The following is a 21,222-nucleotide window of genomic DNA, read 5'->3' on the forward strand; positions in this document are numbered from 1 at the left end:
CTTATTTATTTACCATCATAAACATCATTCATTCATTCCTTAGGCCTATTTAGACCTTAATAGCATAAAAAAAACCCACTCATAAGAGCTCACCAAGAGAAATTATGAAATTACCCCAAGTTCGCATTATCGCATCTACTTCTAGTTATGTGCCTATGGAGATGAGATTTCACAAGTTCACTTCTGAATTACCCTTTTAACTGAGTAATCAACCTCAATTGGCATCTGTAAACTTGATTAGCCACCGTATCAAATTACGAGGTACTACATATATATATATATCAAAGAATACATAATTTTTTGTCCTAAAAGTAATCTAGAAGACATGGAAACTCTTATGCTTTGTGTAGAAACAAGGATTTCGAAGAGTAAACTTAGATTTGGTTTATCATTAGATTGTAGGAATAGGTATATATATTATATATAAATCACTTGTTAAGTCTCAAACCGCATGTCAATGTTCGACTTAGGAATGTAGATAAAGGAAAAGGTTATCACTTTAATGTTTTCTACATCATAAGAGTATAACTCTTTAATAATATTGTTCAATATTTTAAGAGATTTAAGCCATATGAAAAGTTAATATGGAAAATAGAAAAGGTAAAAGTTAGGACTCACAAGAAAGGAAGGAGAACATGGTTTTGGGACAAGTAATGATCCAAAGGAGAGATAGACAATTGACTCATGACAGATTTGTAAGGTTTTGAAGATAATAATGCATGCCTTTCCATTTGTTGTGTAAGCCTTTGAATAAATGAAAGTTTCAATAGTTTTGATTTCCTCATTTTTTTTAACGATGTTTTCCATATATAAGTATTAATATATATTAACGATTTTTCCTTTATTATTGCCACTAGCTTTTCTTAGAGTGTTTTTTTGTTTAGTGATTTATATATATATTCTTATTTGTCTATTTGGCATAAAGATAGGAATAACCAAACAAAAATGTGGCGAAGATAAGAACAAATAAATAAACATGGAATATTACTGTAACTTTGAAAGACGTAATAGTGTATAGGTTGGACTGATAATGTATGAATACTTATTTGGTTGTCTTTATCATTTATGCTTGTAGAGATTTTGTTGCCTCATCTTATGGCCAAGACTCGTTTTACCCTAAAAGTTCACTATGGTGAGCCTAATAGGGTTTCTTTGAGAAAGAAAATGAAGAATACTACCGTAACTTCTCTTTATAAGAGAATGAGAGTAAGGAGAACAGGTGAAGTACCTTCTATGCCAAAAAACTGGGATGATGGTGCCATCAAGGAAAGAGGAGAGGATAGCTTTTAGGAAGCAGAGTGTGTAAAACAGGTAAATAGGCATCCATGGGCATCTACTAGCTATCATTGGGACCGTATTTGTAATAAAGCTACTTTAGATAAAAGGTGTTCTATCTTAAGAGTGTTAGTATTGAAGTTCATATTTGAACGTAGTGAAGTCCCATTTTTTGTCACAAAATTTGGATCCAACTCATTATGGGTCCAAGGTTGGGATATATGGGTAGAGAAAGTTTTGAAGAATTCCACCTATGTGACTATTCTTAGTAATGCTGGAGTCCTTGATGCTGTAAGAGTCACCATTAAACTCCATATTGGTAGGGAGACTAGAATTGAAGTATGACGCGTTATTCTTGCAAGGTGGAGTACCTTTTCACACATTATGATTACTGATTAGGGAGAGTCTACTTTTACTCTTGAAGACGTGCAAACTTTTTTGGAACTTCCTTGTGCTAGTAGAGATGAGTTTCATTTCGACATACTTTTCAGGGAAGAAAGGAGTGTCAAGGAATTCTTTATCGACTTGTTTAAGAGCTAGGTTAAAGCTTCCAAAGTGGCACATTTTTCTAACTGGGTAGGGCTCTTCTATAAGAAGTTTAATATTAAAGGCCCAAGATCTTCCTATGTATCTAGATCACACTCATGAGTTAGTGTCTTTGTTAATCATGTGGTTGGCTTGATATTTCCTCTTAGGTTGTCTAGATGATGGGATCTCTTCATTAGTTACTCCTTATGCGATCAAAATTGCTTAAGGTATGAGTTTTCCTTTTGCTGCACTATACGTGGGATCTCTATATAAAAGGTTAGACTTGTATCACTCTAAATTGCTGAATAGTTGGCCACTGTTGGTCGGATTATACACGCAAATGCACATGGCTATACAAGTAATATAAAGTAAGTTGAATATCGTTTCCTGTAGAGATTTATACTTATTCATACTTGTCATATCCCATTTTGTGATGAAACATGATCGATGCATGAACTTGGACAAGTATAGCCCGTTAGGCCCAAGCAAGCCTCTTTAACATACATTGTTAAATATTCATCAATGCAGAAGCATACATACACATCCATAGGCATACAATATCAACTCATGCAAACCATCATATGCAACATTACACATATATGGAGCATTTCAACATATTAGTGTAACTGCAAACATTTCATATATCATCAAAGTGCCACGTTCTCTATGCACCAAAATATTTACATGTCTCAACACCCTCGGTGTCCATATAGGCTCTTAAGCCACTTCATACATTTAACATAACATTTATAATGTAATATGCCCAAACATTAGGCTACATTATTTTAACATACTCGTAATCAATAAACATGTTCATAGCCTGTAAACATAAACGAACTCGTCAGCAAAACTTGACCCAACTCACTAGGCATCAAGGGGCTGCTAACACCTACCGATGAGGAATGAACAAATCACATCTCCATGACACTAGTTGCTAACAAGAAAGTACTATCAATGATTTGCAACAAAAATTGTGAGGAAAAATAATGTGTGAATCACAAAGCCCCGTGAGTGGATATGGAAAAGGGAAAAGCTAGGGGATATGAGTTTTTCATAACCATGTAATTACAAATACATATGATTCATAAATTCAACATCATTACGATATTGATCATATGAAAACCACTTGTTTAAAAGATTAGAACTTGTTTATCCTTGAAAACCTTTTTAAAATCACTTGAAAATCCTTTTTTGTAACCATGTTATCGATACATTCTAGAATGTATCGATATGTGCAAGGAATCTATTGATACCCTTAGTAATGTATTGATACATTTCACAAAAAATGCCTCATGTAGCATTCTGTTGAAAATATATCGATACATGCTTCATATGTATTGATACTTTCACTGCAAAGTCCAACTTTCTGAGCATTTTCTTGAATTCTAACTCATTCATAAGTCTTTCTAGCATTGAGGTATCATTCCTTAGGCTAAGGTTTTATTTAACCAAGCCGATATCACAACATTACAGTGTGAATGACATCAACAATACTCATTCAATCATTTCTTTAACTCATTAATCTCATTCATCATAACATTCAACTATGAGTGGATTTGCCCCATTCCTACGAATAGTGGTTTAACCCCCATTATTTTAGGTTCCTAGCACGCTTTCGTGAATGGCACATCGGCCTCATTCACGATCTATCAAGTGGTTTCACTCCACCCAAGCATGTAGGGGACAAAGTTCTCACTATTGTCTAGTTCACCTCACGTGAACAATTATCATAGTTGTGTGAATAGCACTTCAGCCTCACCCGCGATCATCATAAGATTTCTTAAGCTTAGGATCATTCTTATCCTTAGCTTGCATTAAGAACATACAACATTTCCATAAATCATCATCATACTTAGCCCATAGTGTATATGACTATCTCAACACTTACATCTCATGACATACTTTTCATAACCTCATAAATCACTCGCATACTTAGCCCATAGTTTATATGACTCTCTCAGCACATACATCTCATGGCATACATTTCATAGCCTCATAAATCAGTCACATGCTTAGCCCATAGTGTACATGATATGCTTAACACATACATCTCATGGAATACATGTTACAATCTAATAAATGGAACTCATGCATCCAACATTCTTATCATGCTACATTGCATCTAACATGTGCATAATAACATTCATACATTCACCATAGAAATATCTTATACCCACACAAGCCTGAGGTTGGAGTAATCGAGTGGACTATAAACATGAAAAGGCTTGTCCCCTCTTATTGAAAACTAGTACATAGTAGCATATTTACATACATAGTAGATTTGTAAACAATTTAAAAATCATTGTGTCACACATATCATAATCGTTATCAAATCTAGTCATTTAAACATTTTCTTGAAAACTTCATTAAAACCTTGTAGTTCAAATCCTTTAATAAATAATTTTGAAAAGAATTTTTCAACATGCTTAAACAACCATTTCCATAAAATCATGCTAACTTAACATATTCAAATGCATGAAAAGGTATATCCACTCACCTACTTGGAGAGTCGATTCTTAGTTTCAAGCACTCCGTTTCGACGATATCTGTGTAGTTTTCAAGTGTTCTTATCATACAACAATCATCACAATCATTTCTTAGAATAAAAATCTCATAATAATCATTCTAGGTACTTTTGAAACTACTCGCTTTTAGCTAAACTAATTCTCTATCTAAAACCTATGCTTAGAAACCCATAAATCTTTCATCTTTACCTTAGGTGAGCTTAGATGCTTAGAAAAATCACAAAACCTTTAAACTTCAATCACCAACAAAAAATCTCAACAATAAAATCATATTTTCAGAAAGTAGAAATCAATATTTAAAGTTTCCAAAGCTTAAAACTGTCACTTTTTTCATAACAACTCAAAACCACATCATTTAATCATAAAAAAAATGAATATTTGAGTTAAAAATGAGTTGAAAGGGTTGAGTTGAGAGAAATAACATAGAAAAATGATTGAGGGTTGAAAACCATCAAAAAATGTGAGGTATTTATAATTTTCAGTGCGAAAATATAGTTCTGTCCCTTTTATTTTTCCAAAATCGACGAAATGTATCGATACATTTAGGCCATGTATCGATACATTGCGTTCTGGAAAAATTGTACCAATACATTATGAACATGTATTGATACATGACCATATGTATTGATACATCATAAACATATATTGATACATTTGAAACAGAATGCAGTTTTTGAGACAGATTACCTATAAAACCTGCCAAACTTATTTACATTATATACCATTTAAGTAAATGCCCTCACTTTTACTTCTTTCCTTTTTACTCTCCATTTAGTTAAGATATTTAATATAAATAAGCAAACAACCACCCACTTGGATTAAATAAAAATATCAAAAAAATCAAAATCCATAAAGATCAAAATCTAAATTTTAGTGTCAAGAACAAAATCGAAAAAGTTCGATCGAAATTAAATTTGCTGCTCCCATTTACTATAGTAAACGTATTTCAATAATTATGGAAGAATCATATTTGGTCATAAAAAATTCAAGGGAATCATCATCGCTATTTTTTATTTGCAAAAGATTATTCTATGAAAATCACATATTTTAATCCATTCTAAACTTAGATAATTTTTTGCTTCAAAAGTGACAAACAACCAAAAGTGTCAATGAATTCTTTTGAAGGTTAAAACTAAATTCAGTGTTCAAAATATGTAATCCATATACTCACCTAAGGATTTCTTAACTTATCCTCTTACTCAAGGTGGGATTTCACATTATTGAGTACTAAACTTCTAAAAAAGAAATCTTATCCAAGCACTCAATTTCAAAGGATTAATTAAATTAAAAATAACTAATTAAATAAATTATGAAGAACAAAATGTCAGTAAAAGAAATAGTTACTCAAAACCTAGGATTATAGTGTCTTTCAAAATTTTTTGTGATTTAAATCATGTCTTTAACTTAGATTAATGAAGTACATGACTAACCTAAATCCAAACTATATACACGTCATCTGTCAAGACCATGCACACATACCTTTTCTAAATTAATCCCATATGTCAATGCAAAATAACTAGAAAAAGTTCATTAAGTTTGTGTTTTAATATGGTTGCCTAAGGTATTTAGGTATATGTCTTTCCTAAACATGAAACTATCACCTAACTCCGAAGTGAATCGAACAAAGGGTATACAAAACTATGGTCTATTCTAAACTCTCTTTGTCGAGTTCCATTTAAAGACTCACTACATTTCAACTGGTGATCAAGCAGTGAAAAATATTAAGTGCAGAATTGAATAAACCATGTGATTTCCATTAACACTAAGCAAGAAAATTTCAAATAATCAAACTACAAAATGAAATATCCCATAATCCTAGAAAACAAAATTAGTTCATCATTATATTTACAACAAACATAATTAAATCAGGAGAAAAGATCATTGCTATAGCAAAATAACAAGAAAGAAATGAAAAGTCAAGAAAAATCAAATCCTCTGTCGATTCTAGATCCTCGATTCATTTGATTTCTTTTTGTTTCTCTCTTTGAAAACCCTTTTCTTTTCTCTCAAAAACTGTCGTTCATTGCTTCTTTGAACCTCTTCTCTCAATTGTTGAAAAAGACCTATTTATAGCCACCAACAAACCCTAAACACTTATTTCTCGATTGGCTACACTTCATTAATCCATGCCAAAGAGTCACAGCCTTGCTCCAAGGGCATCACAGCATTCCTGACTTAAATATTTTTTTTCTTGCCTTCCATTTGACACGGTGGTACTCCTATTTAGGCACTACAATGCTGAACTCTCAGGAAATTGTATGGGAATCTTGATGCATCCATAAGCACTGCTGGCACTGCTCTTCCTAAAGTTGCCTTGGTGTAGACTACTGCAGTACTTCATCTTGCAAAGCAATTTTCTCCTACATTGAGGATGATTTGGGTGGAATGGTAAACATGAAAGTTATAGGCCTCCCTCTTAGCTTTCTTATGGTTTAAGAATCACATTGATTGGATCTTTGTAGCTCAAGGGATGACCGAAAAATTGCAACATATTAAGTGAAAGTCTACACTTGGTCTCCATTGCCTTATTCACCAACATTCAACTTTAAGCACATATGAACCTACAATATCAAAGACCAAATCAACATTGACTTAAATAGAGACTTTCAACATGTATTTGAGTTAAAATTAACAAAATTAAAGTACATCAACATGCTTTAAACTAATTAACCAAAAACCTAAAAACTATCTAACATTGACTCAAAACATGATGATGTAGCTATTTCATCATCTCAATATGTAGTTAAATAACTCCATATAATAGAGTTATTAGCTTATATAGAGTTTTGACTTATGTGGATGTATCATTCATTTAGATGTGTTTGTGGGAGAAATTTCGTAGTTGTGCCCCCGTTTCTGACGTGTATCAGTTTTTTGTGTCTTCTTATACAAATAAGGCTTTGAGGGATACTAATAAAGTTTGGGTGTGGCATGACTAGACTTCCACAGACAACATTCTTAAGATGTTGGATTAAGCATATCAGTTTACTATAAGGCCTTATGTGAGATCAAACAATGGTGTTGGTGATCCAACTATTTATTAAGATAGGAGAGCATTTGAGACTAAAAAACTGAGCTTAGGCAAATTGAACTTCTTAATGTAGATTCATTCTTCTTAATTGCCTTCCATTATTGAAACGACTAGTTCAAATGCTGATAGAAATTCATTGTTTGTCAAAGGATACTCTTCTTATAGAGTGGCACGCCAATTTGGATATGATCAGCCAACTCCACCTAGACCACCTTTGCTCGTAAACTTCTCTTCTTGTACTTCTTTATTTCTTATTAGTGTGCTCGATCATAATGTGGATAAGTTCAAAAACTACCATACCTTTGACAGAATAAGTGCTTACACTACTAGTTGGTATGCTTATTGGGGAAAGTATTTTCAAGAATGGACCTCATCTATTGTGATTAATTCTAAGGTGCAATTGCATGCTCATTCTATTAGTAGTAATGACGTGTTGTTTTTCTTGATTTGCTTTAAGAGTAACAAAACCTTTTGTCAAGTAAGCTTATTTTTTTATTCTCTTCATTTACCTTTTTCATTACATTTTCACCTTGATATTGAACTCCTCTTTTTTATTAAAGGAGAGTTAACTCCAGGTGCAGAAGTGGAGGGACAATATATCTTAGAGTTTAAGAGTGAAGAAGAATTATGTGACCACAAGAATGATTATAAGTCCAGTGATGAGTCAATTGATGATAGGCTTCCCAAACATGAATGTTTGAGTTTGGGAGGAACAATGATGGTAATGGTATACAAGAAGGTTTGATAAATATGATTGATTTTCTATATTCTACTATGCAAAATGTTGGTGGTGATGATGTGAATGCCACTACTAGAGTTGGTGGTGATGATGTGAATGCCATTACTGGAGTTAGTGATGATGATGAAAATGCCATTACTAAGGTTGATCAGAGTGTTCTTGGGATCGATTTTGGCTTTGGAATGCCTTAACATAACAATGCAAGTATCTTTTTTGAAGCAACCTTTGAAGTTACTCGAAGCATTCAGAATAACTTTTGAATTAATGCTACTCTTGGTGTTACTTGCAACGCCACCTTTTCTAGGGGTTTTTCGAATGTTACTCGTAATGTGTTTTTTCTTTAGGATGTTATGAATGCTACTCGCAATGCTTCTTCTTTTAGAGGTGTTCCAAATTCTACTTGTAATACTTCTTCTCTTAAAGGTGTTTTGAATTCTACTCATAATTCTTTTTCTTCAACTAAGAGTGTTCTGAATAGTACTCGTAAGGCTTATTCTTCTTGTAGAGATATTCTAAATAACTCAAATATTATTTATTTAAATATTTTTATGCCCCTTCTTAGTACTCATTATGTGTCACTTTTTTTTTTTGGTAAAATATAGAAATGATACTTCTAATACTCATTTGGAAGACTTTCATGGCATTCTAGTCTTACCATAACATTTTCTGCTTTTGGAGCGTATCTACAAAGTAGAAGGTCAATTTTGGCATTTTATAGACAAATTCATGAACAAAGCTATTATGGATAGCTTGGGTAGTGCCTTAGAGATTGCTTCTTCCCCATGGGCAAACATTTCTTTTGAAGAATTATAGAAGATGGTGGATCTCATGGACCTTTGAATAGCCAAGGCCAAATGATACATTATGATGAGGATTGACAAACCTAGCATAGAGGTTGAGATAAAAGAACTTGATGTAAGGAAAGTGGTGTTGCAAGGAAAATTAGATAGCCTCTCCAATTTTGAGAATGATAGATCCTCCTCCTCTCTGAACTTCATACTTAACTAGATTGTTCTTGTTCTTCTTTTTCTAACATTGTAGACTTGTTTTCCATAGTAAATATTTACTTTACTTTTTTCGTGGTTTTATTGAGATATTATGTTCCATATTTCATTCTTTACAAACATATGATTGTTTCACAAGTATCACTGTATACGGCCAAAAGGATTCACAACTTCATATTAGGGAGAACAATCCTCAATCTAGTATGTGTTGGCTTCATTAGTTTTTGATGATAATAAAACATTCCCATTTATTTGTGTCTAATACCTTTACTTGAGTGTGTAGGAAATTAATATATAAAATTAATTTCTTGACTCTTTAAAGAGTATTTTTGAAAGAAAAAGAGGGATAAAATCATCAAGATGTAACTAAATAACAAGGAGGAAGCTTATTGGTGAAACAAGGAAGAATATTGGTTGACCAAATTTCAAATTGGAGAAATGACGAGCTGAAGACTTTAAGAAACAGAATCAATTTAGTCAACCAAGTCAGTGGACTAAGTACTTTATGCTAGAATCTGCAAACCAGAAATAGAACCAACTTAGTCAACCAAGTCAGTCGACTAAGAGCTCTTTGTCTGCAAATTGAACCAGAGCACTACAAGATAGATTAACGGCTAGAACTCATCCTCAACTGTTTCCAACGGATATAAACTACCAACTACCATCAGAGTTGCATCTTCGAGTATAAAAGAGTCTTCCAACAATAAGAAACAAGTTTTTTGAAGCCTTGAATGAGATTTGAGTTATACAAAGAAGAAAAATAAAAAAAGCTTCACTACACTTGTCTGCACTTAAACGCCTACTCTTTGCATTTGTATTTAGCACTCAATCTTGTACCAATCAGATCAACAAGTGATCATAGGTACTTTCTTTTACCACTTCTCTTGTATTCTTAGAGTGAGAGAGTCACTCTAAGGGTTGTTCAAGCTTGGGATAGCTTGATTGTTAAAGGTTGTGGTTGAGCCCGTGAAAAACTAGTGTAAAAGGTTTTTGGCTGAGCCTGGTAAAAGTCATTGTAAAGCTTGGTGAAAGCTTGTGAATTTCACCGGTCCATAGTGGATTTGTGGGAAAATCCTTGGTTGGATAATCAAGGTAGTGGATGTAAGTCTTGGACCGAACTACTCTAAATTGTTGTGCATTTTATACTTTATTTTTGTTTTCTTAAGTTCTGAAAATTAGTTTTCAATCTTGTCAAGAGCCAAATTGTGCTATTCACCCCCCTCTAGCACATATTATCGGGACCAACAATTGATATCAGAGCTAGTTCCTTGTTTTTAAGGCTTAACATCTTTTGGGAAGATCCAAATGGCTCAACAAAAAACCATAGTTGTTGAGGGACAATCAACAAACAGACCAACTCTGTTTGATGGCTCCAATTACCCTTATTAGAGCTCTAGAATGTCAATCTATATTTGGGCTATAGATTATGAAATGTGGGACGTCATAACTGATGGACCCTTTATGCCCTCAATCGTGAATGTAGTGACAAATGAGTTGATGTCCAAGCCAATGTCTGAATGGACTAAGGCTGAAGCTAAGAAAGTTCAAATAAACTTTAAGGCCATCAACACATTACATTGTGCCTTGACCCCCACTGAATTTAACAAAGTCTCAAGCTGTACAACAGCTAAACAAGTGTGGAAAAAACTTAGAATAATCCATGAAGGGACTTTTCAAGTAAAGGAGTCCAAAATTGCTCTCTTAACACATAGTTATGAAATGTTCAAAATGGAGCATGGTGAAGACATCACCAGCATGTTTGATAGGTTAACAAACATTACAAATAAATTAAGTCAGCTAGGCAAGCCTATCCCTGAACATGAATTAGTTAAAAGACTGCTTAGATGCCTACCAAAATCCTAAAAACCAAAAGTGACTGCCATTATAGAGGCTAAAGATCTGAACATCATCATTCTCGATGAGATTTGTGGTTCTCTTCTCACTCATGAGCTGGAGCTTAAGGAAGAAGAAGAAGAAGACCGAAGGGAAGCAAAGGAAAAGAAAAAGAGCATTGCATTTAAAGCCAGCATCCTTGAAGAAAAGCTGGAAGAGCTTTCCTGTGACGATGATGAATAATTAGCTCTAGTTGTAAGAAAATTCAGAAAGCTAATGAGCCGAAGAAATCGAAGGCTAACTAGAAGAGGTTTTAGGAAAGACCAAGGTGCTTCATGGAAAATGAGGAACAAAAATGACTCCAACAAAAATGAGGAGATGATCTGCTATAAATGCAAAAAACCTGGTCACTTCAAGTCCGAATGTCCATTGCTGAAGGATGAAACCCCCAAGAAAAATAAGAAATCCAAGAAAGCAATGGTGGCTGCTGCATGGTCGGACAATGACACATCAAGCTCTGAAACTGATGATGAAAAATCTGAGAAAAGAGCAAACATTTGTTTAATGGCACAAGAGGATGAAACAAAGGTACCTTCATCTCCCTGCATTAATTCTTATGATGATTTACAAGATGAGTATGAATGCCTTTATGATGAATTTGAAAAACTTTTTTCAAAATACATATCATTAAAGAAAAAGGCTGCATTTCTTGAAAATGATTTGGAACAAATCAAACAAGAGTTTACTTCTATTTTTGAGCAAAGAAATATTTTACAAATTGAGTTAGAACACTCAAAAACAGACTTTGAGGTTTTAAAACAAGAGCTGGAAAACAAGTCTGAAGCTTTGCAAATAACTATTGATGAAAATACAGCTCTTAAATGTTTGAAAAATGAATCGTCAAAAAGAGATGTATACCACAATAAAAGTTCAACTAAAGCATTACTTAGATGTTATAATTGTGGTAAACATGGTCATTTATCATATGAGTGTTTTAAGAAAAGAACAGTGCAGAAAGTTAAGAAAGTCTGGGTTCCTAAGGGATCCTTTGTTGCAACTAACATTCAAAGACCCATCAAAGTATGGGTACCTATAAAGAAAAACTGAAATTCTATTTTGTAGGTTGAGCTAGACTTAAAGGAGACATGTTCAAAAGCTCAACTCAAGAAGAAACAGCCTTGGTACTTGGACAGTGGTTGTTCACGGCACATAACAAGACATGAAATGTTGTTTGCTCAACTGAATAAGAGAAAGGGAGGAACCGTATCCTTTGGAGATAATTCAAAAGGAAGAATTCATGGTATAGGTACGGTTGGTAAGAATTCCCAAACTCAAATTAGTCATGTGTTGTTGGTTAAAGGCTTAAAGCATAATTTACTAAGTATTAGTCAATTATGTGATAAAGGATTTAGAGTGTGCTTTGATTCAACTAAGTGTAAAGTGATAGATATGAATACAAATAAAATCTCATTTATAGGAAATAGATTAAAGAATATGTATGTAATTTTTCTTGAAGATCTTGAAGTTAATAGTAAAGTATGTCTTATTGCAAATGCTAAAAATGATAGTTGGCTATGGCATAGGAGATTAGGACATGTGAGTATGAATACTATGTCAAAATTAATTAAGAAAAATCTTGCTGGACTGCCTGAGTTAAAATTTGAAAATGATAGGATATGTGATGCTTGCTAACTATGAAAACAAGTTAGGACATCCTTTAAGTAGAAGAAAATTGTGTCAACATCTAGACCTCTTGAATTGCTTCATATTGATCTATTTGGTCCAATAAGCACAACTAGCTTAGAAGGAAAATCGTATGGCTTTGTTATAGTTGATGACTATTCTAGATACACTTGGGTGTATTTTCTTGCTCATAAGAATAATGCTCCACATGCATTCTTAAGTCATTGTAAAAAAGTAGAAAATGAAAAAGGACTAGCCATAGTGAGCATAAGGAGTGATCATGGAGAAGAATTTGAAAATGATGAGTTTGAAAAGTTCTGCAATGAAAAAGGGTTGGATCACAACTTTTCTGCACCTAGAACACCCCAACAAAATGGAGTTGTAGAGAGGAAAAACCAAACCTTGAAAGAAATGGCTAGGACCATGCTATGTGAGAATAACCTACCTAAATAGCTTTGGGCTGAGGCAGTAAATACAGTAACTTATATTCTTAATAGAGTCTCAATAAGGCCCTTGATTTCAAAGACACCATATGAACTTTATAAAGGTAGGAAACTAAATATTTCTCACCTTAGGAGTTTTGGTTGTAAATGCTTTGTATTGAACAATGGAAAACAGCCCCTAGGGAAGTTTGATGCAAAGAGTGATGAAGCAATATTTTTAGGATATGCTTTAAACTCAAAGGCCTATAGAGTTTTTAACAAAAGGACCTTGACTATTGAAGAATCAATTCATGTAGTTTTTGATGAGTCAAATGCATTGCAAAAAGAAGTTCATGATGATGATGATGATGTAAAAGTCCTAAAAAAATAAATGGAGGAAATGAGCTTAGAAAACCTTTGGCTTTCTCATAAGAAACAGAATGCTTTCAGTCAACTAAGGATTTCTCAGTCAACTAAGAGTGGTCTGACAGTCTTAAATAATAAGACTCAGTAAGTATAGAGAAAGAAGAGTGAAATGTGGTAAAAATATGTGTTTACCGGATGCAAAAAGAATGAAGAAAAATTGTCAAGGGTAAATTACCAAATTTTAGAGGGAAGTTTGAAATTATTAAGAAATAAAATAAGGCAGTACTTAAAGGAAGATGAGCAGTTTTTCTTTGCAATAACTACAGACTACCTCTACTCATTTTGCCTCTAAAACCCATTGCTCCAAAAACAAAAACCTAAATCTCACTGGTTGCCTCTGAAACAGACTCAAACCCTTAGAAATTTTTGTAACCAACATGGCTAGAACATCTCAAAGCAAAGAGATATCAGAAAAGAAGAAAGGGAAAAGGCTAATGGAGGAAGAAACAGGAACTGAAAGTGAGAAGAAGAAACTGAAAATCATGCTTGGTTCAGTGAAAGATATATCCGAGAAGCTTAGAGAAAAGAAGTAGAAAACTAGCAAGAAGAAAGAAACAGAGCCCTCACTCCACAAAGGTACCAGTTCTTTTTCTCTGAAATTTAGGAATAAGTTGCATGAGTATAGATTCAAAAATATCAAGAATGCACTAATCTTTTGTGGAAAATTCATTGACTAGAAGAGTTTTCAGGAAAACGTAGAAATCCAGACCAATCTATTTGAGTACTTTAATGAACTAAAACTAAAAAGGTACAACACCTTTAAGAATAAATCTTACAGTCCAAGTCTGGTTAAAGAATTTTATTCTGGAATTGCGTTGAAAGGAAAGAAATTAATAGATTCTGATGACTATGTAGAAGATGGTTTGAATGTTTATCTAAATGGAAAAGAGTTCGTTATGACTGCTGAGGATTTAGGGAACCTGCTGAAAGTAGAGTATGAAGAAGGTGAATTTGAACTGCCTCAAAATATGATCCATCCTCATTATGGGAGATCATCACTGGAAAAAAAGAAAAATACTCTTCGAAATGTAATTTTGGTTTGATAACCAGCTTTCAGATCAGAATTCTACACTATTGCATAGCAGCAAATATACAAGGCAGAAGTGGAAGCCTTAACTACATCAGCCTCCAAGACCTTTGGTTAATGGAGCATGCTTTCAATGGAGTGTCTTTGAATTTGGGAAGATTTATGATTGAGAAAATGAGAAGTGCTTGCAGACTTGATAAGGTAAATCTGTCGTATGGGAATGTGATTACATCCCTTATGCAGAAGAAGGGAATATGGACAAAGAGGTATGATATGGACCTGGTAAAAATTAGAGATCAAGCTATTCAGTATGGCAGCTTGGTCAAAATGGGGTATGTGCTCGATGGAGAAAAGTTCATTAAGACCTCTAAAATTGGCCCAAGAAAAGATCACAATCTGCTTGCTCAACCTAAAGAAGCTCCTTCCAGATTTTTGAATGAGATGATTTTTAATTTGCTTATGAGGATTGATGGTAAGTTGACTAACCAATGAGTGAAGCTACTATAAATGAAAGATAAAATCACTGAGTTAGAAAACAAGCTGAAGGAAAAGGAAAACATGCCATTTGAACTTGTGGCTGTAGACAGTTCTGCCACATTCAACACTACACCTGTACAACAAGGTGCTGAAAGTTCAATTAAGTCAGTAAAAAAATCAGCTCCTCATATTGGAAGTTCTGGCATTTAGGCTAAAGGTTCACCCATAAATCTGCCAGTCGTACTTTACAGACTGAAGACTCACACCAAGGGGTTGATCATCCAGCCAAGACAACCTCTGCTGAACCTCAAAGCAAAAATAATTCAAAAATAGAGAAACACCAGGCCTCTCTTCCAAACTCAGAGTAAGTCTCCATCATGGATATCTTCCACCAAATGGTTAAGAAGGGAGAAGTTGAAAAGGACATTGCCAGGACAGAAACTCAAGAGGCTGGTGAAGGTGTAGAAAAAGGAAAGAAATCTGCATCAACTGCCAAAGTAAATACAAAAGCAGGGAAAGCCAAAGCCACTGCAGCACCACCAACTGAAGCAAAACTACCAACTAAAGGCAGAAAGACAATGGCAACCAATACAACTTTTCTCAAAAGAATAAAGTCTTTCAGGTTGGCAGAGAAATTCAAACCAATTTCAACCTCCTCTTCAATCCTTGTCTCAGACAAGTCATCCCTAAATCCTTCCCCAAGACAGTCATCACCTATCCGAGAGCCCTCTTCGTTTTCTTTTAACCCTTTTTACAACGCTGAATCCTCACCCTCTGACACATCAGATGAATAGAAGCCCTTCCTTTTGATGCTGACAAAAAAGGGAGTAGAATAGAATGGGTGCAAGAACCAAGAACCAGAAGAATAATATTATTTTAAAAAAAATGTTAGGGTAGAGGAACTAAGAATGAACCTAGGAAAGGAAAGAAGACAGAATCAAAGATGAATGAACTTAGAAAAATAAGAGATAGGAAGCAAAAATAGTCCAGAGATAGTTTCGAAATACTTGTTGGTTAACTGTTATTTATGCCATGGTGGCACTTGAACACTTGGTTTTAGTTTTGTTATCTATATGGTTGTTTAACAAATGGGTGCTGATATGATTATGATGCTTGACTACTAGAAATTGAAATCTGTTATCCTTGGTATTTTTACTGCTATTGACAAAATCTGCTACTGCATTGATATTGAATTATATGCTGATAATTGATTTTTCTTTGTTGTGGTATTGTGAATAATTTCTGTTTGAAAATAGATATAGATGGTGTATATAACATATCAATTGAAACATCAATAATGTATACAAAATCTAGAATCAATAAGCTGATTGACAGCTACTGGAATAGTGATTAAAATCTGTCAACATTTAAAGCTAAAAGATTAATGATGATCTGCCAATACTTACATGCTGCAAATCACTCCATGTTGCTGAACATATATATACTCTAAATATACAATATCATTTTCTATATGATGAGAATAAAACTAGCTGAAATAAAATAAGCAAAATATGCACACACTAAGGGGGAGCTTATACTTAGGGGGAGCAATCCTTAATTCTTGCAGAAAACTAAAAAGAATTTAAAATGACACTATGCTGTTGTTAATCAATGAGTGTTTTGTCATCATCAAAAAGGGAGAGATTGTTGGCTCCATTAGTTTTTGATGATAATAAAACATTCCCATTTATTTGTGTCTAATACCTTTACTTGAGTGTGTAAGAAATTAATATATGAAATTAATTTCTTAACTCTTTAAAGAGTATGTTTGAAAGAAAAAGAGGGATAAAATCATCAAGATGTAACTAAATAACAAGGAGGAAGCTTATTGGTGAAACAAAGAAGAACATTGGTTGACTAAATTTCAAATTGAACAAATGGCAGGTTGAAGAGTTTAAGAAACAGAATCAATTTAGTCAACCAAGTCAGTCGACTAAGTACTCTCTGCTAGAATCTATAAACCAGAAACATAACCAACTTAGTCAACCAAGTCAGTCGACTAAGAGCTCTCTTTCTGCAAATTGAACCAAAGCACTACAAGACAGATTAACGGCTAGAACTCATCCTCAATTGTTTTCAACAGATATAAACTGCCATACTGCCATCAGAGTTACATCTCCGAGTATAAAAGAGTCTTCCAACAATAAGAAACAAGTTTTTTGAAGCCTTGAATGAGATTTGAGCTATAAAAAGAAGAAAAAGCAGAAAAGCTTCACTGCACTTGTCTACACTTAAACGCCTACTCTTTGCATTTGTATTTAGCACTCAATCTTGTACCAATAAGATCAACAAGTGATCATAGGTACTTTCTTTTACCACTTCTTTTGTATTCTTAGAGTGAGGGAGTCACTTTAAGGGGTTGTTCAAGCTTGGGATAGCTTGATTGTTAAAGGTTGTGGTTGAGCCTTGAAAAACCACATTGGGTTTTAGTTGAGCCCGTGAAAAACTAGTGTAAAAGGTTTTTGGCTTAGCCTAGTAAAAGCCATTGTAAAGCTTGGTGAAAGCTTGTGAATTTCACCGGTCCATAGTGGATTTGTGGGAAAATCCTTGGTTGGATAATCAAGGTAGTGGATGTAGATCTTAGACTGAACCACTCTAAATTGCTATGTATTTTATACACTGTTTTTGTTTTCTTAAGTTCTGAAAATTAGTTTTCAATCTTGTCAAGAGCCAAATTATGCTATTCACCCCCTTCTAACACATATTATCGGGACCAACAGTATGAAGGAGAATAACATATCCTTTATATGAGTGTTTAAAGTTGTGACCTATTTATGAATAGCAAACTATGGCCAAAAAGTGAGCAATAAAGCTAGCGGCCATTAGCGTAATATTATTATAGCCAAATTATAAGCATCAAAGCTTGCGGTGGAAATATGAATTATATGGTGAAAGATTTGAGCGATAAAGCATGCGATCAAGTGGAACAATAATATTACAATTAAAATAAGAGCGATAAAGCTTATGGCTAAAAATGAATTTAGTGTAAATTATCAAAAAATAGCCAAAATGAAATAGATAAAGCTGTGACTGAAAATGAATTTAAAGTAAAATATACAAGACAAGTAAGCGAAAGCTGACTTTAAGAAGTTATTCATAAAAAAGACAAATAGTGGATAATATTGTCATACATGACATTTCTTAATGTATTGAAAATTGATTGGTGTTGTAATAGCATTAGTCTTTAGATTCACTAACTTGTAATATCCACTCTCGTTCACCTCATGAACAATGTATGGTCTTTCCTACTTTGGACTAAACTTAGCTAATGATGTTTCTCTTCTAATATGTTTTACTGCACAGAGTACTAAGTCACTCACTTCAAAGATTCTTTTTCTTACTAGCCCGTCATATGTTTTACTCAACCTTTTCAACTATGTGGAGAAGTTCTTTTTAGCTTTATCCATTCTTTCTTCTAATGTTTTCAATTCCATCATTCGTAAAGCATCATTGTCCATTTTAGCATCTAGGGCCAATCTTGCTTATGGAACTAGGATTTCTGTTGGTAGTATAACTTTTGTCCCATATACTAAAGAAAAAGGAGTAGCTTTGGTAGGTGCTGGCTTAGACGTTCTATATGCCCATAATGCCACAGGAACAACATCTTGCCACATCCTAAGATCGTCAAGTACCATTCTACTCAACACCTTGAGCAGAGTTTTATTGGTGGCCTCAGCTTAACCATTCCCTTTAGGGTAATAAGGGGTTGACTTCACATGATCGACCTCATAAAAGCCTAAGAGTTCCCTTACACTAGAGTTAACAAATGGAGTACCATTGTTTGGCATGATATGCTTGGGAATTCCAAATCTACATATGATGTTTTCTTTAATGAAGTTAGCCATAGTTGTTTCAATTGCTTTCTTCAAATGAACAACCTCTACCCCTTTAGTAAAGCATTTTGTTGCTGTGAGTATCCATGTACGTCTTATGGAAGGGGGACTGACAGATCCAACCAAGTTAAACACAAAAGTGTGGAAAGGCCAAGGTGTGATGACGCTATGGAATACTAGAGTTTGAGCATGTATGGCATGTCCATGCACTTCATATTTGTGGCATTTCCTTGCTTCATGATTGGAAATGCATCTAGCTAATATTCCATTTCTTCCTCTATGATATAGCATGCCATGGATAAGAATGAAGTGCTTTAATTGTGAGATAGCAGTAGAGCTTGGATTAAGCAAGTTTCTTTTTATAGCTACACATCAATTCTCGATCTTCTTCCTACGTCTATATTTTGGAAGCTAAAGTAGCAAGTGTGTTCGCATGTCCATTCGTCGATCTTAAGATGTTTGCATCTCACCATTTGGAATTTCTCTAAAAGTGACTAGACAATAGTTATGTAGGACACAAGCATAGGCTCTTTAAGAGAAAACTCACCATTTGTCTGTCTTACAATAAGATTGGAGTCTCCATGGATGCACAAGCTAATGACTCCAACAACAGTGGCCGTGTATAACCCCAAAATCAACGCTTCATATTCTACTTGGTTGTTGGTGCAATGAAAATCCAGCTTGGAAGCTAAAGAAAGAGGATCTTCTTTACATCTTACATTTACCTTGTCCATTCCCTCTGAATAAGCTTGATTGTTGTGAGAATTGAAATGTGACTTGCCTTCCACGTGAACTTCTCTTGGAGGAATTAATATTATCCTCATGCCTCAATCAAACAGTGAAAGAACCATCAAAATGAAAATCCCATTCTCCTTTTTTGTGCTAACAGAGCATACTTCATGGAGCTCTCTCAGAATAGAATCAGGAATCACTTCTTCAAATTGAGATAGAAAATGTGTCAGTATATTTGAGAGAGCCTGAGACTTGATCGTCTTGGGTTTCACAACCCAAATGTCAAACTCTCCAAGTAAAAAAAGCCACTTTGTTATCCTCTCAAATAAAGCTAGCCGACGGAGCAAGAATTTGATCGGATTTGACTTGGTTACCACTTTTAGTCTGTGAGCCAAAGAGTAATGGCAAAGTTTCCGAGTTACGCACACCAGTGCAAGACAATACTTCTCCATCGATGGATAGTTCAAGTCACTCCCATGCAAACAAATACTCAGGTAATACATAAGTTTTCTCACCCCTCTACTTTTTGAACAAGTAGAGCTTTAATCGAGTGCAAAGTTGAAGTAAGGTATAACATCATGAGTTCCCTTTTGATTGGTATAGATATTGCCTTACAAGAAGCAAGAATACCTTGGATTTTCTCATAAGCTTACTATTGTTGCTCATCTTATGAAAATGGGACCCCTTTCTTGAGAAGAGCTTTAAAAGACATAATGATCTCCCTTAGGGCTAAAATGAACCTTCGAACGTGAGAAACTTTCCCTCATAGGCTTTTGAGTTGCTTTTGGTTTGATGAAGGTGGCATTGACTGAATAGCCTTTACCTTTGCAAGGTCCACATCTATGATTTTTCAATGAACCACTAAACCCAAGAACTTACCAACTCTTACTCTGAAGGCACACTTCCAAAGATTCATGCGTAACTTGTATTCTCGATATCTCTTGAACACACTTCTCAAGTCTTCAAGATGATCTAGAGTTTTCTTGGACTTCACCACAATGTCATCCACAGTCTTCCAAGCAATCATGCATCATGTCATGGAAAATGGCTGTCATGACACGTTGATAAGTTGCACTTACATCCTTCAACCTGACTAGCATAATTGTATAATAAAAGTTACCAAACTAGGTTTTGAAGGTTGTTTTTTCTGCATCACTAAGTGCCATCTTTATCTGGTTATATCCGTTGAAGCCATCCATGAATGAGAACATCTCATGACGAACTGTAGCATCCATAAGAGTATCAATGTTCAAAAGAGGAAAATCATCCTTGGGGTAAGCCTTATTTGTATCTCTAAAGTCCACACACACACTCGAATTGCTCCATTCTTTTTTTTTACAAGAACCATGTTTACTAGCCAAGTTGGATGATGTATCGGCTTGATGAACCCAACTTTAAGGAGTTTGTTGATTTCCTCCTTTAATTGGCTTTCTACTTCATGGAAAAATACCCCTGCATGCTACTTTATTAGTTTGGTTCTAGGAGAGCTATGTAACTCGTGAGTGACAAGTTCATCATCTAATCTGAGCATTTGCTCATATGCCAAAGCGAACACATATTGGAATTCCTTTAACAACTAAACCATTGTTATTCTCTATTCTTTTGAAAAGCTCTTACTTATAAAAGGTGGCTTAAGAGTTTCTCCTTCCTCAGCTAAGTTGAGCTCTTTCAACTCGTTACCTTGTGG

The sequence above is a fragment of the Theobroma cacao genome, chromosome 2, assembly GCF_053813885.1.
Source record: "Theobroma cacao isolate CCN51 chromosome 2, ASM5381388v1, whole genome shotgun sequence".
In the NCBI taxonomy this organism is placed as follows: Eukaryota; Viridiplantae; Streptophyta; class Magnoliopsida; order Malvales; family Malvaceae; genus Theobroma; species Theobroma cacao.